The sequence below is a fragment of the Budorcas taxicolor genome, chromosome 11 (genome assembly GCF_023091745.1).
Source record: "Budorcas taxicolor isolate Tak-1 chromosome 11, Takin1.1, whole genome shotgun sequence".
In the NCBI taxonomy this organism is placed as follows: domain Eukaryota; kingdom Metazoa; phylum Chordata; class Mammalia; order Artiodactyla; family Bovidae; genus Budorcas; species Budorcas taxicolor.
This window is the reverse complement of record NC_068920.1, coordinates 25,630,975-25,653,023: the sequence shown is the minus strand read 5'-3', so window position 1 is coordinate 25,653,023 and position 22,049 is coordinate 25,630,975. Positions and strand designations below refer to the sequence as shown.

The 22,049-nt window shown below is 38.8% G+C and overlaps 1 non-coding gene and 1 pseudogene across 1 annotated transcript; one reads left to right on the top strand and one right to left on the bottom strand.

Moving 5' to 3' along the window:
• The window catches only part of LOC128056799 (placental prolactin-related protein 3-like), a 28,411-nt pseudogene extending 6,828 nt beyond the window's left edge, over nt 1-21,583 (bottom strand).
• On the top strand, nt 236-344 carry LOC128057028 (U6 spliceosomal RNA). Its single transcript, XR_008200224.1, has one exon. It is a non-coding gene; the product is annotated as a U6 spliceosomal RNA (small nuclear RNA).
• Nucleotides 21,584-22,049: the final 466 nt, after the last annotated feature.

Genomic DNA, 22,049 nt, shown 5'->3' with positions numbered 1-22,049 from the left:
GGTGATGGATAGGGAGGCCTGTTGTGCTGCGATTCATGGGGTCGCAAAGAGTTGGACACGACTTAGCGACTGAACTGAACTGAACTGAATTCCTTCTTGGAACTTTGGACCTTATAAAATTTGATTTTATTAGGGGTGGTAAATATAGCAGCACACCTTAATTCCTAATGTAATTGATTATTTATTGGTAGATGACTAACTATATGATTTTTTTTTCTCTTAAAATGTTATACGTGTGTTTGCCTTGGTAGCACATATATTAAAAAATGGGAATAATACTGAGAAGATTAACAAGGCCCCTGCCCAAAGATGACACACAAATTCATGAAGCCTTCCATATTTTTCTGTAACAACTTTGAGGGATGAGACGGGAAGGAAGGTGGCAAGGAGAGACAAGAGTGGGAGGGACATAGGCATACCTATGGCTGATTCATGCTGATGTCTGGCCGAAAGCAGTAAAGTATTGTAAAGCAATTACCCTTCAATTAAACATCAATAAATTCGATTTTTAAAACTATTACTGGGGATTGATCATATAACAGGTTCAGATATCCATTGTATGACTAAAGAGGATCTGACTGGAAACTGGTGGTGTCAATTATTATTGGTTAGTGATTCATTAACTTTATAGTTGCATGAGAAAAATAAACTGACAAACACTACTATCTGTGATTCCGTGTCATAGCAAGCTATAATCCTTGTCTGCATTTGCTTTTAGGAGGCATAGTGCCCAAACTTTGAAACTGAGGCTGTTCCCAGAGGTGCACAGTCATGAGTCCTGCCCAGAGTGTTTGTTCCTGACGCTGGAGGCTTCTGTTCGCTGGTCACTAAGGCTGAAATTTTCTCTGCTGACCATTCTCTGGTTCTAACATGTGCTGAAGTCTTTATATTTGGTTTTCTAATTTGATTCTCTTATTCTTTTGATCAGACTACCCAGTCTCTTTATGATTTTCTGACCCTCTTGTGCTTTGATTTTTCTGATTCTCATTAGTGTATTTGCTTCCATGTCTACCTCTCTGAGTAGTTTTCAGCATCTAAATAAACCCTACCCTATTCTCTTATTGTCTGGATTTTGATGTTTAGCATCAGCATATTTTATGAACTTCATTTTCCTTCTGGTGAGGTTTCTGGTATACAGCTTAAGCTAGTTGGCTCACATCTGGCTTGTTCCTGTTGTCTCCAAAAAATTAGAGAACTCTGCTTTCTTTCTAGGCAATGCTGCCCCTTGTTTTGATACTATTGCTAATTTTCTGTGATTTCACTTCCTGCCTCATAAGCTTTTTCTTTCTCAATCTACTGTAACGTGAGCACTATGTGGCTCTATGTTGGTATTACTATTTTAAATAAAAATCAACCTAGTATAGCAGAGAATTAAAGGGAAGAAGATTACCTCAATGTTTTCTTCTAGGGGTTTAATCGCTTAAAGTCTTTTGTTCAACTTTGTAATCACTTTTTAGTTGATTTTTGTGTATTGTAAAAGACAGGGACACAGTTTCATATTTTCAAAGGACTATCCAGTTTTCTCAGTGCCATTTTGAAAAGCTTGTCCTTTCCCCACTCGATATTCTTGGCTCCCTTTTCATAAGCTAACCAACAATATATGAGTATGATTTCTTTCTAGCTTCTCTGTTCTGTTCTGTTGATCTATATGTCTGTTTTTGTGCCAGAAGCAAATCATTCTGTCTTGATTACTATAGCTTTCTAATACAATTTGAAATCAGCAACCCTAGTCTCAAACTTTGTTCTTCTTTCCCAAGATCACTTTCACTGTTTGGTGTTTAGTGATTTAATACAGCAGAATAGACCAGGAAGAAATGGAAAAAGTACACAGAAGAAATATACAAAAATATACCTTAATGACTCAGATAATCACAATGGTGTAGTTTCTCCCTCAGAGCCAGACAATGACAATCTGCCATGTGAAGTCAAATGGGTCTCAAGAAGCACAGCTGCCCATAAAGCTAGTGGAAGTGATAGAATGCCAGCAAAGCTATTTAAAATCCTCAAAGATGATGCTATTAAAGTGCTCCACTCAATGTGTCAGACAATTTGGAAAAGCCAGCAGTGGCCAAAGGACAGGAAGAAGTCAATCCTCATCCCAATTCCCAAGAAGGGCAGTACTAAAGAATGTTCAAGCCACTGAACAGTTGAACTCATCTCCCAAGCTAGTAAGGTTATGCTCAAAATCCTGCAGGCTAGGCTTCAGCATTATGTGAACCTAGAACTTCCAGATGTTCAAGCTGTGTTTAGAAAAGTCAGATAAACCAGAGATCAAATTGCCAACAGTTTCTGGAACATAGAGAAAGTAGGGAATTCCAGAAAAACATCTGCTTCATTGACCTCACCAAACAGTGTGGATCTCAACAAATTGGAAAACTCTTAAGGAGATGGGAATACCAGAACAACCTTACCTGTCTTCTGAGAAACCTGTATACAGTTAAAAATGCAACAGTTACAGGCTGACAAGGAGTAATAAACTGGCTCAAAATTAGTGAAGGAGTCCATCAAGGCTGAATATTGTCACCCTGCTGATTTAACTTATATGCAGACCATGTCATGTGAAATGCTGGACTCAATGAGTCCAAAAGGCTGGAATCAAGATTGCTGGGAGCAATATCAACAACCTCAGATTTTTGAATGGTACCACGCTAATGGCAGAAAGCAAAGAGGAACTAAAGAACCTTTTGATGAGGGTGAAAGAGAGTGAAAAAGCTGGCTTAAAACTCAATATCAAAAAAGCTAAGATCATGGCATCTGATCGCGTCATTTACATGGCAAATAGAAGGGAAAAATGTGGAAGCAGTAACAGACTTCCTCTTCTTGGGCTCTAAAATCACTGTGGATGGTGACTGCAGCCATGAAATTAGACGATGATTGCTTCTTGGGAGGAAAGCTATGACAAACCTAGACAATGTGTTAAAAGAAAAAACATTACTTTGCCAACAGAGGTCTGTATAGTCAAGGCTAAGCTCTTTCCTATAGTCATGCACACATGTAAGAGCTGGGCAGACAGTAAAGAAGGCAGAGTGCTGAAGAACTGATGTTTTCAAACTTGGACAGCAAGGAGATCAACCAGTCAACCGTAAAGGAAATCAACCCCATTTACTCTTCAGAATGACTGATGCTGAAGCTGAAGCTACAATACTTTGGCCACCTAATGTGATTAGTTGACTCATTGGAAAAGACTCTGATGCTTGGAAATATTGAAGGCAGAAGATAAAGAGGGTGACAGAGGATGAGATGGTTGGATGGCATCACCGATTCAATGGGCATGAACTTGGGAAAATTCTAGGAGATGGTAAGGGACAGGGGAAGGCTGGCGTGTTGCAGTCTGGGGATCACAAAGAGTCAGACATAGCCTGGCAACTGAACAACAACAACAGTTTTATACAAGTTGTAGAATTTTTTTTTTTTCTGTTTTGTGAAAAATCCCTTGGAATTTTGAAAGATACTGCAACAAATATGTAGGTAGCTTTGGATAGTATGGATGTATTAACAATATTAATTCTTCCATTCAATAAATATGAAATGTTTCCTTTTGTGTCTTTATACATTTCTTTCACAAGTTTCTTGAATGTTTTCATACATAGATCTTTCAGCACCTTGCTTAAATATATTTTTAAGTATTTTATTTTTTGATGCAATTGTAAATGGGATTATTGTATTTCTGTTATTTGTTTCAGTGTATTGGAAAAGGCAATGGCACCCCACTCCAGTACTCCTGCCTGGAAAATCTCATGGACGGAGGAGCCTGGTGTGCTACAGTCCATAGGGTCGCTAAGAGTTGGACACAACCAAGCGACTTCACTTTCACTTTTCACTTTCATGCATTGGAGAAGGAAATGGCAACCCACTCCAGTGTTCTCGCCTGGAGAATCCCAGGGATGGCGGAGCCTGGGGGGCTGCATAGTCCAGTCTATGGGGTCGCATAGAGTCAGACACAACTGAAGTGACTTAGTAGCAGCAGCAGCATGGATAGGTAACTGAGTTTTATATATTCAAATACAGTTTACAAAATGCATGCTATTTTTTAAGAATAGACAATTTTCCCCCCAAAGAAGACATACAAATTGCCCAAGAAATATATCACAAGATGCTCAACATCACTATAAGGGCAGTGCAAATCAAAAGTACAACATACACCACCTCATTCCTGTTTAAATGGCTTTTACCAAAAAATAAGTAATAAGTATGATTGAGGATGTCTAGAAAATGGAGGTCTTAATGGATTAATGGGAGGAATGTATATTGGTGCAACTTCCATGGAATAACTTCTGGAATTATCTCATGAAATTTCACAAGGAACTGTTATATGGCCATTAACCCACTTCTGTATATAATTCATTTCTGCATATATATTCAAAGGATATGAAATAATTATCTCAAAGGAAATCCGTACACCCATGTTCATTGCATCTATATTCACAGTAGCCTGGAAACAACCAATTATGGGAACAATCTAAGTATCTGTCAGCATGTGAAGAGATTAAAACAATGCGATGTGATATATATATATACACACACATATGAATTTTATTTAGCCATTGAAAAAGAAAGATATTCTTGCATTTGTGGCAGCATGGGTGAAATGGGTGGGCCTAATGCTAAGTAAAACAACTTAGAGAAAGACAATTACTGTATGATCTCAAACGCAAGGAATCTAAAAAGAAAAAAGAGTAGAACTCAGAAACAGCATAGGTAAGTGATTGCCAAGGCTTGGAGAGTGGGGGAAATAGGGACGGGTTTGTTAAAGGTTATACATTTTAAAATATGAAAATTATAAACTCTGAGGATCTAATGTATAGCAAAATGACTATAACTGATAAAACTGTGTTGTATGATTGATGCTGTCTAAGAGAGTGGAACTTACCTGTATTCTCTTCAAAAAATAAAAGGTAAACATGTCAGATGACAGGAATGTGACTTATTAATAAACAGGGAAGATCTTTTCTAATACATATGTAAATGAGGGTCAGCACTATGGCAGAGGGGTAGGTGGAAATGGCAAGTATACTGGAGTGGGTTTCCATTTCCTCTTCCAAGGAGCTTCCCGACCTAGGGATTGAACCATCTCCTGTGTCTCCTGCATTGCAGGCAGAATCTTTAGCTGCTGAGCCATCAGGGAAGTCCTAACAAAACTACCATATGTCCTAGAAATTCTACTATTGGGCATATACCCTGAGAAAACCATAATCCATAAAGACATGTGTACCCAAAATTCATTGCAACAGTGTTTACAATAGCCAGGACATGGAAGCAATCTAGACGTGCATTGAGAGAGGAATGGATAAAGAAGGTGAGGTACATCTGTATAAGGGAATTTTAATTAACCTTAAAAGGAAGCGAATTTGGGTCACTTGAGCTGAGGTGGATGAACCTACAGCCTGTTATGTAGAGTGAAGTAAGTCAGAAAGAGAAAACCAAATATTATATATTAATGTATATATGGAATCTAGAAAAATGGCACTGGTTAACCTATTTTCAGGGCAGGAAGAGAGACACAGACAGAGAAGAGATTTGTGGATATAATGGAGGAAGGAGAGGGCAAGTTGAATTGAGAGAGTAGCATTGACACATAGTACATTACCAAATGTAAAATATTAATAGGTAGCTAGTGGGAAGTGGCTGTGTGACACAGGAAGCTTACCCAGTGCTCTGTGACAACCTAGAGAAGTGGGATGGGGTGCGTGGTGGGGGGATTCAAGAGGGAGGGGATACATGTATACTTATGGCTGATTCACATAGTTGTACAGCAGAAACCAACACATTGTAAAGCAATTATACTCCAATTAAATGTAAATTTAAAAAATAATATATACATATAGCAAATTATCATGTTATATACTTTAAATATCTTACAGTTTTATTTGCCAATTCTGTCTCAAAAAATGCTCTGCTTGCTAGTCAATATTCATGACATTTGATTTATATATGTCAGTGTCTACACAGGAAAAAGAAAACTTTGCAGTATCTACTGAGAAAGGCAAAATGGAGACTTTTCTGATGCTTAAATATCACTTAAGCAAAAGGATTAATAATTAAGTAGTTCTCAGTGGATGACTAGCCCCTCAGCCTCTGGCCTCACTTTTAACTGGACCCTGCTTCTCCTCTTTCTAGTGCTTTGGTAAGTTCCTTATCTTTGAGGGCAAATTTAACAAGTCAGCTTTCACACAAATGTTATAACTGGGTGCTTAGTCCCCAGAGGTGACAAAGTCCCTTATACTTGAACCTGCCTGTGTGAAATAAAAGCCTCCCAGTATCATTCATGTTTTTACAGAGATCCAAGAGGCTGAGGGGGAGGTTTTGTTTTCCAAGCTGGATCCTCTTTTCAGGACTAGATCAGGGGTGTGTGAAATTTTTCAGGCTGCTTGAGCAGCAGTGGCTGTCTTATGCTTGCATACATATGCCTATCACACACACACACACACACAAACACACACACACACACCACATAATAAATGATTGGTATGCAGAGCAAAGTTAGGTTCCCCTTTTTCAGTGACTGAAGATAAAAAATTTAGACTGATCTTGTTGCCCTAATTCTCTTCTTTTCAGAGTCAAATGTGAATAAAAAATGTGAAAATCCCACACAAACCTTCAAATCAGAAGAGAATTTTAACTTTCCTCCTTCATTGTCTTAAAATAAAAATATTCAACAAATATAAATGCATAGACATCAATACATTCATAAAGATATACATACAGGGTAGCTGAAGGATCTTCTAACCAGGATGTCATTAACTTTGGTGTGGAAGGTCTCTGACAGTGTTATGATGACCAGTCACTGAAAGGTTTGACATTTTTCATGTGGCTGAATATGGTTTTCCTTTTGGACACTGCAGATCATAAAGCCTTTGTGGGGCTACAGCAAAAACTGAGAAACTTGCTCTTGTTTTGCTATTACCACCTCTGATTTTTGAACCTCTGGGGGTGTTTTATCAACAAAAGTCTCATCTGAAATGGCTGCTGTTAAAATGTCCATGCGTTGCATTTGGAAAGATACTTTTATTATTTGTTACCATAATAGCTGGAATTTTTGACTACTTTTCCATTCTGTAGCAAATTTTACATTTTAAAATATGAGCGCTTATATTAAAGTTACAGGGACTTTGCATAAGAGTTTTAAAAAATTAATGTTCTGATCAATATTGGAACTAGAAAATAGGATTGGGGTGACCTGATTTCTCTCAGTCCTTTTGCTTGGTTACAGAGTGGGAACCACATCAGATGGTGACCATTCTGCTCCTCATACATTTCCTGGGAAGTCAGTCCACAGTCTCCTTTAATGATCCACTCCAGGACTCAACAACCCAGATTGTTGACATTTCTTATTATATGTACCTTGAAGCTTGAAGTCATTCCATGTTTTGTTTTCCATTTTCCATGGAATTTGAAACCTCTCTAGTCTAATAATTCCTAATAAACTTTTTTTGTGATTATTGAATGATCTTGAACATAATTTTCTAAGGATAAGCCATCTTAAACATTTAGCATTTCTCATGTCTTCTTTAGCACTCTATCTTTTGGATATTTTGGCATATGAATAAATAATTATGATTGAAATTGTTTCAAAGCTTCATAATTTACAAAGCAATTTTTATATCCATGCTGGTCTTAGTCTCATTATGATAAACAAAGAGACAAGGGTTTCATGCACTTAAGGAAGAAAAAAACCTGGGAAGCAAGGAAGGAAGTTAAGGTGATGTGTAATGAAGGGTTGAATAGAGCAGGAAATGGATGTAAGAACATGAAATAATGGGATGCTTACGTATTTCAGTGGCCAAACTACAAAAGATAGATGGGTCTGCCAAGATGATTAAAAAAAAAAAAAAAAAGACAAAACAAAAAATACTTACTTTAAATTTTAACATAAATTTCAAGATGAAAATTAAAAGTAGTTAAAGATAGATTTCACAAGAAAGTTCTAGATCATATAACTTTCTGAAACATGTAGAAATATCACTAAGCTGCTGCTGCTGCTGCTGCTGCTGCTAAGTCGCTTGAGTCGTGTCCAGCTCTGTGCGACCCCATAGACGGCAGCCCACCAGGCTCTCCGATCCCTGGGATTCTCCAGGCAAGAACACTGGAGTGGGTTGCCATTTCCTTCTCCAATGCATTAAAGTGAAAAGTGACAGTAAAGTGGCTCAGTCGTGCCCGACTCTTACTGGAGTGGGTTGCCATTGCCTTCTCAGGTATCACTAAGCAGGCATCTATAATTTTAAAATACTCTTAAAGTGTATGTTCTATTATCACAACTATCTTAGAACTATTCATTATATAAAACTGCATCCAAAATACTGTTCCCAGAGCAGAAAACAGGAAAAAGTATAAATGAACCTTCCTAGTTATACCAGCCCTTTCTCAAGGTAACACTCAAATGGAGGGAAAGCTGGATTCTCTTGATAAACACAAGTGGGTTCTTATTCAGGTGTGGCCAGAGGTATAACTTGTATGACTCTGGGCAGGTGATTCAACCTCTCCAGTCTTCTGTGTTCTTAAAAATCTTTATGTATTTGACAATGGTTTACTGAATGCCTCCCCAGCACCAGATTCTACATTACAGAAAAAAAATACTTTGATAAATGGGACAGGTGAGGTCACTGATTTCATTAAGATTATTTTCTAGCAGAAAAGACAGGTATCTGAACAAGTAATCGCAAACATGAAGAGATGGGGAAACAGGAAGGATTCATCCTGTGGGAGCAGAGAGCAAGGGAACTCAGCTCCTAGTCTAATGGGTTAGGAGTCACTGTCCAAGGAACTGACACAGAAGGTAAAAATCTAAAAGATACATGGGAGGAAGCTGAACAAACTATAGGAAAAAACGTTCTTGGCAGAGCAAATCAAGGCAAGGAAGATAGTGCAGGACCATGGTATGTTCAGGGAACTGGTCAGGTGTGATGTAGCTGGACTGGAGAGAGGAGGGAATGGGGCAGGAGTGGAGCTGAAGCCCAGGCAAGGGCCAGATCCAGGAGAGACCCAGGAACAGCAGGAAGAAAAGTAGGTTCTCTCTAGGGAAAAGGGTAGCCATCCAAGGGTTTAGGGAGCAGAGACATGATTATATTGTATTTTTAAAACAAAATCCCGCTGAAGAACGGAGCCATTATTAGAGTGAGCAGAAGGGGATTTCAGGGATCTTGGTCAGGGGCTGGGGATCACTCTGGAGATTGATGGAACAGTTTGTGGTAGAAGGTCTGGAAAGAAAATAAATCTTTAAACGATTTAAGTAAAAGAATGTTCAAAACTTACAACAAAGTCTAATATGTAGGAGGGATAAGCAAAGCAAGAGAGAAAGACGTTTTCTAGCTATAAAATGACTAGAGAGTCATCCCTGCCATGTATGATCATGTGAATAAAAATATAAATGTGACATTGTAGACTACATTAAGCATCTCTTATACCTCCTAGTGCATAGATGAAACTCAAAAAATCTATCACTCTATCTTTAGTGAAATAATAATTCACACTTCTTACAAGTGATGGGAGGTTGAATTTTTTTCTGGGTCAAATCCCTTATTTTGCACTCTACCATTGGATGCAAAGACTCCAGTTCACCAATGCAAATAGAAAGGAATGTGGCAGGAAGCTGAGTATGTGGAAAGAGTCTACAGTGTGACTTCCAGATTATGAATGCTTCACCTTTATGTTCTGTCAGCCAATAAAAAATGTTATTTGAAAATATATATCAATCCATTTCGTGAGATTTTTCTCTTAAATTTATGAAGACGTTCAAGACCATGATCTTGATCATGGTTTGTATTCTTTTCAGGGAGTCTGTTTTTACTCCTATTGGAGTATACCTTTCTGATGAAACTCTTTGGGATGGAATAAAATCTTGAGACTCTGCAGTTTGCTCCTCCAGTGGCCAAGACAAAGTTCTTGGTAGGGGTGCTAAAGAACTGCGGTTGAACCACAGACAAGGTACGCATAGATGGAGATGGCCACACACAGACCTCTCTGGTGGTCAAGGCACAGGAGAACCATCGCACAACAGTAGAAGCCTGTTTTACTTCCCTGACTATAGACACAGACCATCACTATCACCAAGGAGGAGGGTGATGTTTCTTTATTATAGGTTAACACGCAAACATTTAGACTTCGTGTCTACAAGGATGCAGTTCTAACAAAACAATCAGAGTTGAATGGGCTTTTTTTCTAAATTTTTAAGACCTCCATATCTTTATAAAGAATTATTCTCTCTGAATATTCTGAAAGACAGGGGTGTCTAATGCCACAGTCTGTAGAGTCGCAAATAATTGGACACGATTTAGGACTAAACAACAACAAGTCTAAATATTCATTTGTGACATTACAATAGCTCTGTTACTCAGGAATTAAATAAGTGGGGAAAATTTGTATGGAGAAAAACTTACTCTTGAACATTCTTTAAATCACTCACAAAGAATGGTATATGTGGTTTTATACATACTTTGTTGTCTTGCAATCAGCCTGACATGGTCAGGCTTTCTCAAGCAATTAGACAAATTCCTACCTCTTTAGTCGAGAAGCCAGATGAAACACTAGGCCTCTGTTTAGTGGTTAGTTTTTAAAAATAAATGATTGTCTGCCTTCTGCTTTTTAAAACAATATATACAATATTTAAAGGTTGCTTTCTACTTACATTTACTACAAAACATTGGCCATATTAATCATGTTGTACAAAACATCCTTCAGCTTACCTTATATCCAATAGCTTGGACACTCAGCATCACTAAATAACCCCCCACCCACTACTAACCACTAGGTCCTTCTCCACATCTGTGAGCCTACTTTTCTGATTTTTTTTTTTAAGCACATGTTAGTTGAGTAACTTAAAGCTATTCAACTTTACTGCGTACAAAAGAAATGAACTTTTCTAAATCTATTTACAAAATCAACACTCAAAGTACTAATTTTTAAAATCAACTTTCAAGAATAATTGGAATCAATTTATTGTCTAATTTAAGTAGTAAATTACCTAACTCTTTTGCCATGTCATTCAAAACAGTAAAACATCATTGGCCTAATTAGGCATGCTTTTAATGAACTGAGATATTAAATGTGCAGAAAAGAGGGGGGAGCAATGTAAGATTTCCCTTCTCTTTTCTCACTCATATGTGTACATTAATCCAAACGAATCCCAATGTCACGTCCTCCTAGATTTTTATTCATTCTCATTTAATTTTAGAACTGGAAGACAAGTCCAAGATTATCTGCCATGCCAGATTCCTTCTCTTTGCCCTTCTGGATATACTTTCTTCCTTCTCCACCATGTTTATGGCCTCTGTGGGATGGCCTAGGGACCACATCAACAGGCCTCCTCACATTCTGTCTTCCTGTTGCAATCAACAAATGGGAAGCCCTGGAAGGAGATGGATGGAAGGAAACAGAATGAGATCCATGAACTTATTCCCCTGGCTCCCTCCTCTTAAATTTTCCAGATACAATTACAGTGTCTTCAAGGTGTCGCCCTCTGCAGGACTCTGTTTAAGTTCCACAGATGCCTCCTTCTCCCATTTCTTTGGATCTAGGCTGAAAGCAACTCATTTAATAGCAACCAACTCCCATAACTTGATAACACTCTCAAATATTGTCATTTCAGTATACTGTTTAATTTGTTTGATTTCTAAATGCTACAATTTATTTTTACACATGAAAACACTGAACCTGAAGAAACATTACTATCAAGTTCAAGGTAACACAACCAATAGCCAGCCAGTGAATGACAGTGGAAAGAAACCAGAACATTCCTTTGCCAGAAACAGAAGCTTCCCTGAAGCAAATTAAACAGACAAAAAGATGGAGATGTTCTTTGGACCACAGAGCAGGGAGTTCAGTGGGACTGACTTGGAGAATGGGAGGAGGCAGAGTCCAACCTTTCTTATCAGGAATGTGTCTCTTCTCTCCACCCTCTCCCTAGCTCCAGGTTGACAGGCAGGCTGTCCTGACAGAACAGAAAATGCAGCTACTAGAAGCTGTATCTTTACTCATCCCAAAAGCTCTAGAAAAGTCCCAGAGGCAAGTATAGTTAAGTTACCACTACTCATAAGCCCACCATGAACAAATTAGGTGAATCTCAAGTGCTCAGATCAAGACAGGTGGCCATTCCTGGAGTGAGGAAATAGGGTCAGCCCCACCCCCAAAACATAGACTCAGGTGAGGAATAGATGATTTCTAAGAGAAAGAGACAGACAGAAAACAGAATAAAGAAACATTTCTAGAAATAGGAGTAAAAGTATTGTAGAACCAACAGACAACTGGTATACCAAAGCAAGAACAGAATCAGTTATCTGAACCTAATTCAATTTATCTTTCACTATGACATATACTGGAGAAGGCAATGGCACCCCACTCTAATACTCTTGCCTGGAAAATCCCATGGACAGAGGAGCCTGGTAGGCTGCAGTCCTTGTGGTTGCTAAGAGTCAGACATGACTGAGTGACTTCACTTTCACTTTTCACTTTCACGCATTGGAGAAGGAAATGGCCACCCTCTCCAGTGTTCTTGCCTGGAGAATCCCAGGGACGGGGGATCCTGGTGGGCTGTCGTCTATGGGGTCGCACAGAGTCGGATGACTGAAGCGACTTAGCAGCAGCAGCAGCATGACACATACAGCAACCAAATAATCTGACCGAACCTAAATCTTATTCCATGGAACCTAAAGAAAACAATCAACCTGTACATACCAATGATCAATATTAGTGTTGTAGTTACAAGTCACAGAGAATTATCACATACATTATCTCATTTAATTCAGTTATTCCAGATTCAGATTTCCATATACTTTGCCTGTGCCCTTTTTCAAGGTCAGATAAATGTTTGTGAACTTTGAGAATCCAAAGATTATTTATAAATGCTTCAGTGGTGTTCACATGCGGTTAAGAAACCATAATGTAAACATTTCAGAAGAACTCATGTTCATCAGTTTTATTGTGCTAAGAATCACTTGGAAATTCAGCCATAGACCCATTAGGATATAATTCTAGGTCAAAGGCCAAAGTTCTTGGAATGGTCATGTCTTCTTTTCTGCAATCTGCATTTTGTCCAGGCCCCAGGGATCACTCTAATACTAAAATATAGCTTCCCCACTCCCAATGAAAACCACTGACCAAGGCTTCTGCCATAATATTGCAGGAAAGCATGGATATGTGTGCCTACTTACCCAGAAATGCATGGTTAGTATAAAACTCTCAAACAAATGATCAAAAGGCCAAGGCTGGCAGACTCTCATGATGGTTTTGGGGCAAATTGTGGGTTTTCTCTGGTGAAATTTAGAGGTGAGAAAATACATGAAGATGACCCCATGACGAAGTATTTAATAAGCTGGGGGAGAAAACAAACTTGGTGTGGATTCCACTCAATTTAGAGTGAAAACTAGAACTTGATTCAGAAGGTTAAGAGGAAAGACCAAACACAATAACATGAAAGAATGAATTTGTTTTGCCCTTTCTTGATAAAGGTAAAAAGTATTTAATACAATAAACTTAGCAATATATATATATATATAAACATATTTAAGTTTATATATATCTATATATAAAACAGTATATAAAAGTGCATATATACAGTTTCAGACATTTTCTAAATTTCTCAGTTATGACAACAGATGGATAGAAGATTCCCAAATTTGCAACTGAAACTCACATCATGTGACATTTTCAAATCTACTTTTCTAAATGGTGATGGCAACCATGGATCAACCAGTTGGCAGACATGAGGTCAGTAATCCCCATGTCAGAGTTTATTTGGTGCTGCTAGTTAGAAAAACTGAAGTTGACACGTCTGTCAAAGCTCAAAACTATTTTCAGTGCATTTCACATCCGAGTCAGATGGAAACTCACACTCTCTGGAGGAACCATCTCAGAAAACTGGTGACAGATATGATATGAGGACAGGAAAGGAGAAGTGAGTAAGCAAAGGGTGACTCTAAAATCTTGAGCCTCTAGCTGTGTATTCACTCAACTATGCTTACAGAGCCCTTTGCTTTTATACTGACTACAAAACAGTAGGAAAGAAAGCAGCCCAAGTCAGCCTGCTTTCTTACACCAATCAGTCACTGAGAAATACAAGAAGTAACCGTTTTAGGAGATGCAATCTTATTCACAAAGTGCTGGGAGGTTTCTCTTAGTCTATAAATTGTTTCTAAGGGGATTAACTAAAAGTAAATTAAAAGAATCTGATTAAAATCTCCTAAGTCCTTTCAGAATTTAAGTAGAAATGAAACACACGTTGGTAACCAAGATTCAGTCACAGATGAGTCAGATCCAGAACCAGTTTAGACAAATATCTGTGTATCGTATCTGCTCAATCTGGGGTCTCCCCATTTTCCAAACACATGACTATGTAGTATCATTTAAGATGCACAATTCAGTTTTCATCTCAGTCTACATAGGAACTTTGACATGTTAGCACTGTGTTGGAAAGAGGATGCAAACAAGTAGATTTATCAGAGTTTGAGAAGCAAAATAAGAGCTACTGTTGTGAAAGGAAAAATGTTGCATTGCCTAACTGATGACATAATGTCTAACGGGTTAAGGCAAAGTTAAGGAACAGATCAGAACTCAAGATTCAGTCTCTAGTCTCATGTTTTGAGCTTTACATTCTGAACATAGACTTCTACAATATTATAGTGCATCATCATCATTTCAGGAAAGATGATGGGGAAACAAAGCGTTGTCGGGAGTGTTAATTTTCATCACAGTGTTTAATATTAATATTAAATTAATAGTAATATTAGTTAATATTTAGTTTCTAGCAAGTCAAATAATGTATGCAAGATACAATGTCAAGTAAGCACCGATATAATACGTTAAAACATTTGCGTGCATACATGAACTCAGATGACTTTTTCTATTGTTATCATAAAGCATGTTGAGCATGCAAAGAAAAAAATAGAGAGCCCTATCCCTAAAATGTTGTGTACTCTGAAGATATAATTATACTCCACTAGGATAATGACAGACACCCATAAAATGGGTAATCCACAAATAGTAAAACAACAACAGTAAAAAATCCTATGAATGCAACTAATTTTCTGGGACTCAGTTCAGTTCAGTTCAGTAGCAGAGTCATGTCCGACTCCTTACGACCCCATGAATCGCAGCACGCCAGGCCTCCCTGTCCATGACCAACTCCTGGAATTCACTCAAACTCACATCCATTGAGACGGTGATGTCATCCAGTCACCTCAGCCTCTATCGTCCCCTTTTCCTCCAGCCCCCAATCCCTACCAGCATCAGAGTCTTTTCCAATGAGTCAATTCTTCTCATCAGGTGGCCAAAGTGCTGGAGCTTCAGCTTTAGCATCATTCCTTCCAAAGAACACCCAGGGCTGATCTCTTTTAGAATGGACTGGTTGGATCTCCTTGCAGTCCAAGGGACTCGCAGGAGTCTTCTCCAACACCACACTTCAAAAGCATCAATTCTTTGGCACTCAGCTTTCTTCACAGTCCAACTCTCACATCCATACATGATCAATGGAAAAACCATAGCCTTGACTAGACGGAACTTTGTTGGCAAAGTAATGTCTCTGCTTTTCAATATGCTATCTAGGTTGGTCATAACATTTCTTCCAAGGAGTAAGCATCTTTTAATTTCATGGCTGCAGTCACCATCTGCAGTGATTTTGGAGCCCAAAAAATAAAGTCTGACACTCTTACCACTGTTTCCCCATCTATTTCCCATGAAGTGATGGGACCAGATGCCATGATCTTCGTTTTCTGAATGTTGAGCTTTAAGACAACTTTTTCACTCTCCTCTTTCACTTTCATCAAGAGGCTTTTTAGTTCCTCTTCACTTTCTGCCATAAGGGTGGTGTCATCTGCATATCTGAGGTTATTGATATTTCTCCCAGCAATCTTGATTCCAGCTGTGCTTCTTCTATCCCAGCTTTTCTCATGATGTACTCTGCCTATAAGTTAAATAAGCTTGGTGACAGACAATATACAGCCTTGATGTCCTCTTTTTCCTATTTGGAATCAGTCTACTGTTCCATGTCCAGTTCTAACTGTTGCTTCCTGAACTGCATATAAGTTTGTCAAGAGGCAGGTCAAGTGGTCTGATATCCCATCTCTTGAAGAATTTTCCAGTTTATTGTGATCCACACAGTCAAAGGCTTTGGCATAGTCAATAAAGCAGAAATAGATGTTTTTCTGGAACTCTCTTGCTTTTTCAATGATCCAGCAGATGCTGGCAAATTGATCTCTGGTTCCGCTGCCTTTTCTAAAACCAGCATGAACATCTGGAAGTTCACGGTTCACATATTGCTGAAGCCTGGCTTGGAGAATATTGAACATTACTTTAGGAGCATGTGAGATGAGTGCAATTGTGTGGTAGTTTGAGCATTCTTTGGCATTGCCTTTCTTTGGGATCAGAATGAAGACTGACCTTTTCTAGTCCTGTTGCCACTGCTGAGTTTTTCAAATTTGCTGGCATATTGAGTGCAGCACTTCCACAGCATCATCTTTCAGGATCTGAAATAGCTCCACTGGAATTCCATCACCCCCACTAGCTTTGTTCGTAGTGATGCTTTCCAAGGTCCACTTGACTTCTTATTCCAGGATGTCTGGCTCTAGATGAGTGAACACACCATCATGATTATCTTGGTCCTGAAGATCTTCTTTGAACAGTTCTTCTGTGTATTCTTGCCACCTCTTCCTAATATCTTCTGCTTCTGTTAGGTCCATACCATCTCTGTCCTTTATTGAGCCCATTTTTGCATGAAATGTTCCATTGGTATCTCTAATTTTCTTGAAGAGATCTCTAGTCTTCCCCATTCTGTTGTTTTCCTCTATTTCTTTGCATTGATCACCCTGGAAGGCTTTCTTATCTCTTCCTGCTATTCTTTACATCTCTGCATCCAGATGCTTATATCTTTCCACTTTACTTTGCTTTTCACTTCTCTTCTTTCACAGCTATTTGTAAGCCTTCCCCAGACAATCATTTTTCTCTTTTGCATTTCTTTTCCATGGGGATGGTCTTGATCCCTATCTCCTGCACAATGTCAGGAACCTCCGTCCATATTTCATCAGGCACTCTATCTATCAGATCTAGGCCCTTAAATCTATTTCTCACTTCCACTGTATAATCATAAGGATTTGATTTAGGTCATACCTGAATGGCCTAGTTGTTTTCCCTACTTTCTTCAATTTACGTCTGAATTTGGCAAAAAGGAGCTCATGATCTGAGCCACAGTCAGCCCCCAGTCTTGTTTTTGCTGACTGTATAGAGCTTCTTCATCTTTGGCTATTAATATAATCAATCTGATTTCAGTGTTGATCATCTGGTGATGTCCATATGTAGAGTCTTCTTTTGTGTTGTTGGAAGAGGGTGTTTGCTATGAACAGTGCGTTCTCTTGGTAAAACGCTATTAGCCTTTGCCTTGCCTCATTCTGTATTCCAAGGCCAAATTTGCCTGTTACTCCAGGTTTTTCTTGACTTCCTACTTTTACAGTCCAGTCCCCTATAATGAAAAAGACATCTTTTTTGGGTGTTAGTTCTAAAAGGTCTTGTAGGTCTTCATAAAACCATTCAACTTCAGCTTCTTCAGCGTTACTGGTTGGGGCATAGACTTGCATTACTGCGATATTGAATAGTTTGCCTTGGAAACGACAGAGATCATTCTGTCATTTTTGAGACTGCATCCAAGTACTGCACGTCGGACTCTTTTGTTGAGGATGATGGCTACTCCAATTCTTCTAAGTGATTCCTGCCCACAGTATTAGACATAATGGTCATCTGAGTCAAATTCACCCTTTCCAGTCCATTTTAGTTTATGATTCCTAGAATGTCGACATTCACTCTTTCCATCTCCTGTTTGACCACTTCCAATTTGCCTTGATTAATAGACCTAACATTCCAGGTTCCTGTGTAATATTGCTCTTTATAGCATCAGACTTTGCTTCTATCACCAGTCACATCCACAACTGGGGATTATTTTTTCTTTGGCTCCATCCCTTCATTCTTTCTGGAATTCTTTCTCCACTGATCTCCACTAACGGTATCTGAAGGGCTAATCCAGATTATCTGTTTCTCATTTTATATTCTTCCTTAAAACGCTATTTCTTTAATAAAGTGTAGCTAATTTGCATTCTAAAAGTGTGAGGTGGATAAAAGTACACTCTTGTAATCTAAGTGTACAAGATTATCACAGGTACAGGCAATTAATAAGCAGATTGCCCTACACCCAGAGACCTTTGGAACCCCTCACTAGAAGTAAGGCATATTTGAGATTTCAGCTCAGTTACAATAGAATTAGGCAGAGAAAACTTATACACCCTGTTCTCATTTTCTCCATTTTCTTTTGAAATTGAGAACACACTTGAGTCACATTGAAGTGATATTATTGACTTGCATAACATTTTTTTTTTTTGCTCTGCAATGTGAATGTGCATTTTTCAAATATCAAGCCTTTGATCTGAGTTGCTCCACCAGAAAACTCTCATAGAGGCTGGAAACCATTTCTATATATGGGTTTGCTATGCTGAGAGGAGAACTACTCTAGCTTGGAAGAGGTTGTAAAAATCCCATCAGAAAGCTCTTTTGAGTCCTCCTCAGCCTAAACACTTTAGTGAGAGGGGTCAAAGTCACCAACTGCTAAAACAAAATCCAAATTACACAGTGCTCCCACAAGAAGGGTCAAACAATAAAAATGCCCTTAAAAAGCAAAAGGTACATTCTCCTAAATCCTACTGATTTTTACAAGTTGTCCAATAAGTTTAAAAGACTAGCTTCTTAGGTATCAATGTAGAAACGAAATTGAACTAGGAGGAGGGAGTAGTAGCAGTAGTGGTGTGGTTAGTCCAAGCTTTGAACTCTCAAAGCAACCAGCCTGCAAACCACAAAGCACCGGATGGTTTTATAAACCCAAAGGTCCATAAACCTTTCCTTACATTCCCCCCCCCCAAAAAAAATTGTTTTCTTTGTAGGATTGAGGAAAATGGTTGCCATTGAGTATCTGAGCCCCCCAAACCCTAATAGCTTTTTAAGTTTTCTTGCTCTGCATGCAGGAGACGAGCAGAACAGAGGCCAAGAGAACAAGCTCACAGCACAGAGTCATCTGGCAGCTGTCTTGCTGGAGAGAGAAGGCTGAGCTTCTATTTCTCAACCTTGACTGTCTCACTGTAGTCATCACAACTTAATGAAGTTCTAAGATTTTAAACATTTATGGACTAAGTGTACAGATTTCTCCTTCAATTGGAAAAATAATATATGTTTCTGATTTTCAAATGCAACTCCAAATCTCCTGTTTTTAAATCATATTCAGCAGTGGCCAGAAAGAGGGAATGATGGGGAAAAGACTTCCCTGATTGTGTTATTTATTCACTAATTTGTGCCTGATTCTTTTGCAACCCCATGGACCGTAACCAACCAGGCTCCACTGTCCATGGGATTTCCCTGGCGTGAATACAGAATGGGTTGCCATTTCCTTGTCCAGGCGATCTTCATCACTCAGGAAATCAACCCCGGGTCTCCTGCATTGGCAGGTGGGTTCTTTACTGCTGAACCAGCAGTGTAACTTTAATTTGTAATGGAGTCAACTTTATCCCCACAACTTTTAATGTGTGTGTTTGAGCTACCCATTTCCCACATTCTACCCAGTAGAACATGAGGAAGAGTACATAAAATTGGAGAGAAAGAGGGGCAGACCAAAGAGCAATTGTTAGCCACAATGTAAATTGGCTCATTTCACTTTTCAAATTCTGTGTACACACCTGTGTGTGGAGGTGTGTGCCAACTTTGTCAGGATGGGATTCAATCAGACAAGAGTCTACAAAAAATAAGAGGGTTTGATTTTGCTACAGTGATTCAGAAAAGGGAAACTGTTCTTGGCAGACCCATCTATATTTAACTCTTTTTAAATTTCTCTTATCAAAGTCTTAAAGGTTTTGTATAAAATTTTTCAACACCTTGCTTAAGTTTATTTCTAAGTGTTTTATCTTTTCTTTGATGCTATAGTAAATGGGATTGTTTTCTTTATTCCACTTTCTGATAGTTCATTGTTGATTGATAGGTCGGCAACTGAGTTTCATATATTGGAATATAGTAAACATAATGCATGCTACATCTTTAAAGAATAGATATTTTCCCACAAATAAGACATGTAGATGATCAAGCGGTATATGACAAGATGCTCAGCATCACTAATAATCAAAGGAAATGCAGATCAAAAGCACAAGAGATATCACCTCATACCTGTTGGAAAGGGTAGTACCAAAAATGTAAGAAAAGACAAATGTTATTGAGGATGTGGAGAAAAGGAGTGCTTATGCATTGTTGGTAAGGAGGTATACTGGTGCAACTCCCACAGAAACATGCTGTGGAGTTTCCTCAAGAAATTTAAAAGAGAACAGTTATGTGATCCATTATCCCACTTCTGGATATATAGTCAAGGAAATGAAATCATTGTCTCAAAGAGAGATCTGTATTCCCATGTTCATTGCAGCATTATTCACAGTAGCCTTGTAATAGAAACAACAATCTTTCAACAGATGAATGGATTAGAACAATGTGATGTGACATATATAGGAAAATATTACTTAGCCATTAGGAAAAGAAAGAAATCCTTCCATTTCTGGCAACACGGATGAAACTGGAGGATACTATGCCAAGTGAACTATCAGAGAAAGACAAATATCATAGGAAGTCAAGTATAAGGAATTTCAAAAAAAAAGATGGAACTCAGAGTAGAAAAATGATTGCCAAAGACTGGAGGGTAGGACAAATAGGGAGAGATTTTTAAAGGTTAAATATTTTTGTGTATAAAAAATTAATAATGTCTGAGGATCTAAGTTTGAACTTCATGATCTATCATGAGATCTAATCATGAGATTGAACAAGCTCTGGGAGTTGTTTATGGACAGGGAAGCCTGTGTTGCCAGAGCCCATGGGGTCACACAGAGTCGCACACCACTGAATGAATGACTGAACTGAAGAGAGTGGAACTTACCTGTGTTCTCCTCAAAAAACAAAAGTTAAACGTGTATGGTGATGACAGTGTTACGTAATAGAAAGGGAAACTTCTTTTGTTTTTAATACATGTACAAATCAGGGTGGACAAGATGACAGAGGGGTAGGTGGAAGTGGAGTACACCTCTCTCCACTGATGCATCAAGAACGTCTAAAGATGCAGCAGTTCCCACAGAAGACCAGGTGAGCACTGGCAGGACTTCCTGACTACTGAGAAGGAATATCACGATCCATACAGAACTCGGTAGGACAAAGGAAAGAAGGGACAAGGAGGAAGGGAAAAGAAGGAGCAGAGCAAGTGGGACCAGCCTGCACCTGGGGGAGAAGGAGCTGAAGCGCAGGGGAGAGATTCCCGCGTCCATGGCCATCCCCTGGGAAGGGGGAGGCATTTGAAGCTGTTGGGGAGTGAACTAACTAATCTGTCACAGTCTGAACAGAGTGAGAACCACATAGACAAGCCATGCTGCAGCCTTTCATACCTCGGACAGGGTTGTAAGTCCACTGGTGTCCACGGAAGCTGGAAGCTGGAGCCATGGGAATTGCAGAATGACTGTTGACCGTTGGGAGACAGCAGGATTGGATGGGATAGAGGAAATCTGCTGCATGGACTGCTTCTTAAGGAAAACCAGGAGGACATATAATAGGGTTCCACTGCCTGTGGAGTAGAGCTGTCTCTTTCTCCATGCTGGTACCTGCAGGTTGAGAAATAGAGAAAGACTTCAGTGAGGGTGGTCCTGGAGTGCCTGATGCACTAATTAATGGAGAATTTTGAATGTCTATATACCAGACCCTAACCTATTATCTACCTAAATTTTGGGTTTTAGCATCGTAATGTTTTTATGAACTTAAATTTCTTCTGGTAGAGTTTCAGTTTTACAAATTAAGCTAATTCCTCACATCTGGCTCATTCTTGGTATTTCAAGAAACTTTGAGCTCCTTCCTTCCTCTCAAGGCAATACTGCACTTCGCTGCCATTGCTGACTTCCCATACTTTGACTTCTTGCCTAATATATTCTGTGTCTTTCTCTATTCACTATAACTTTAGTGTATGTGTCCCTAGGTTGGTATTAATATTTATAATTAATTATTATCCTGATGCATTC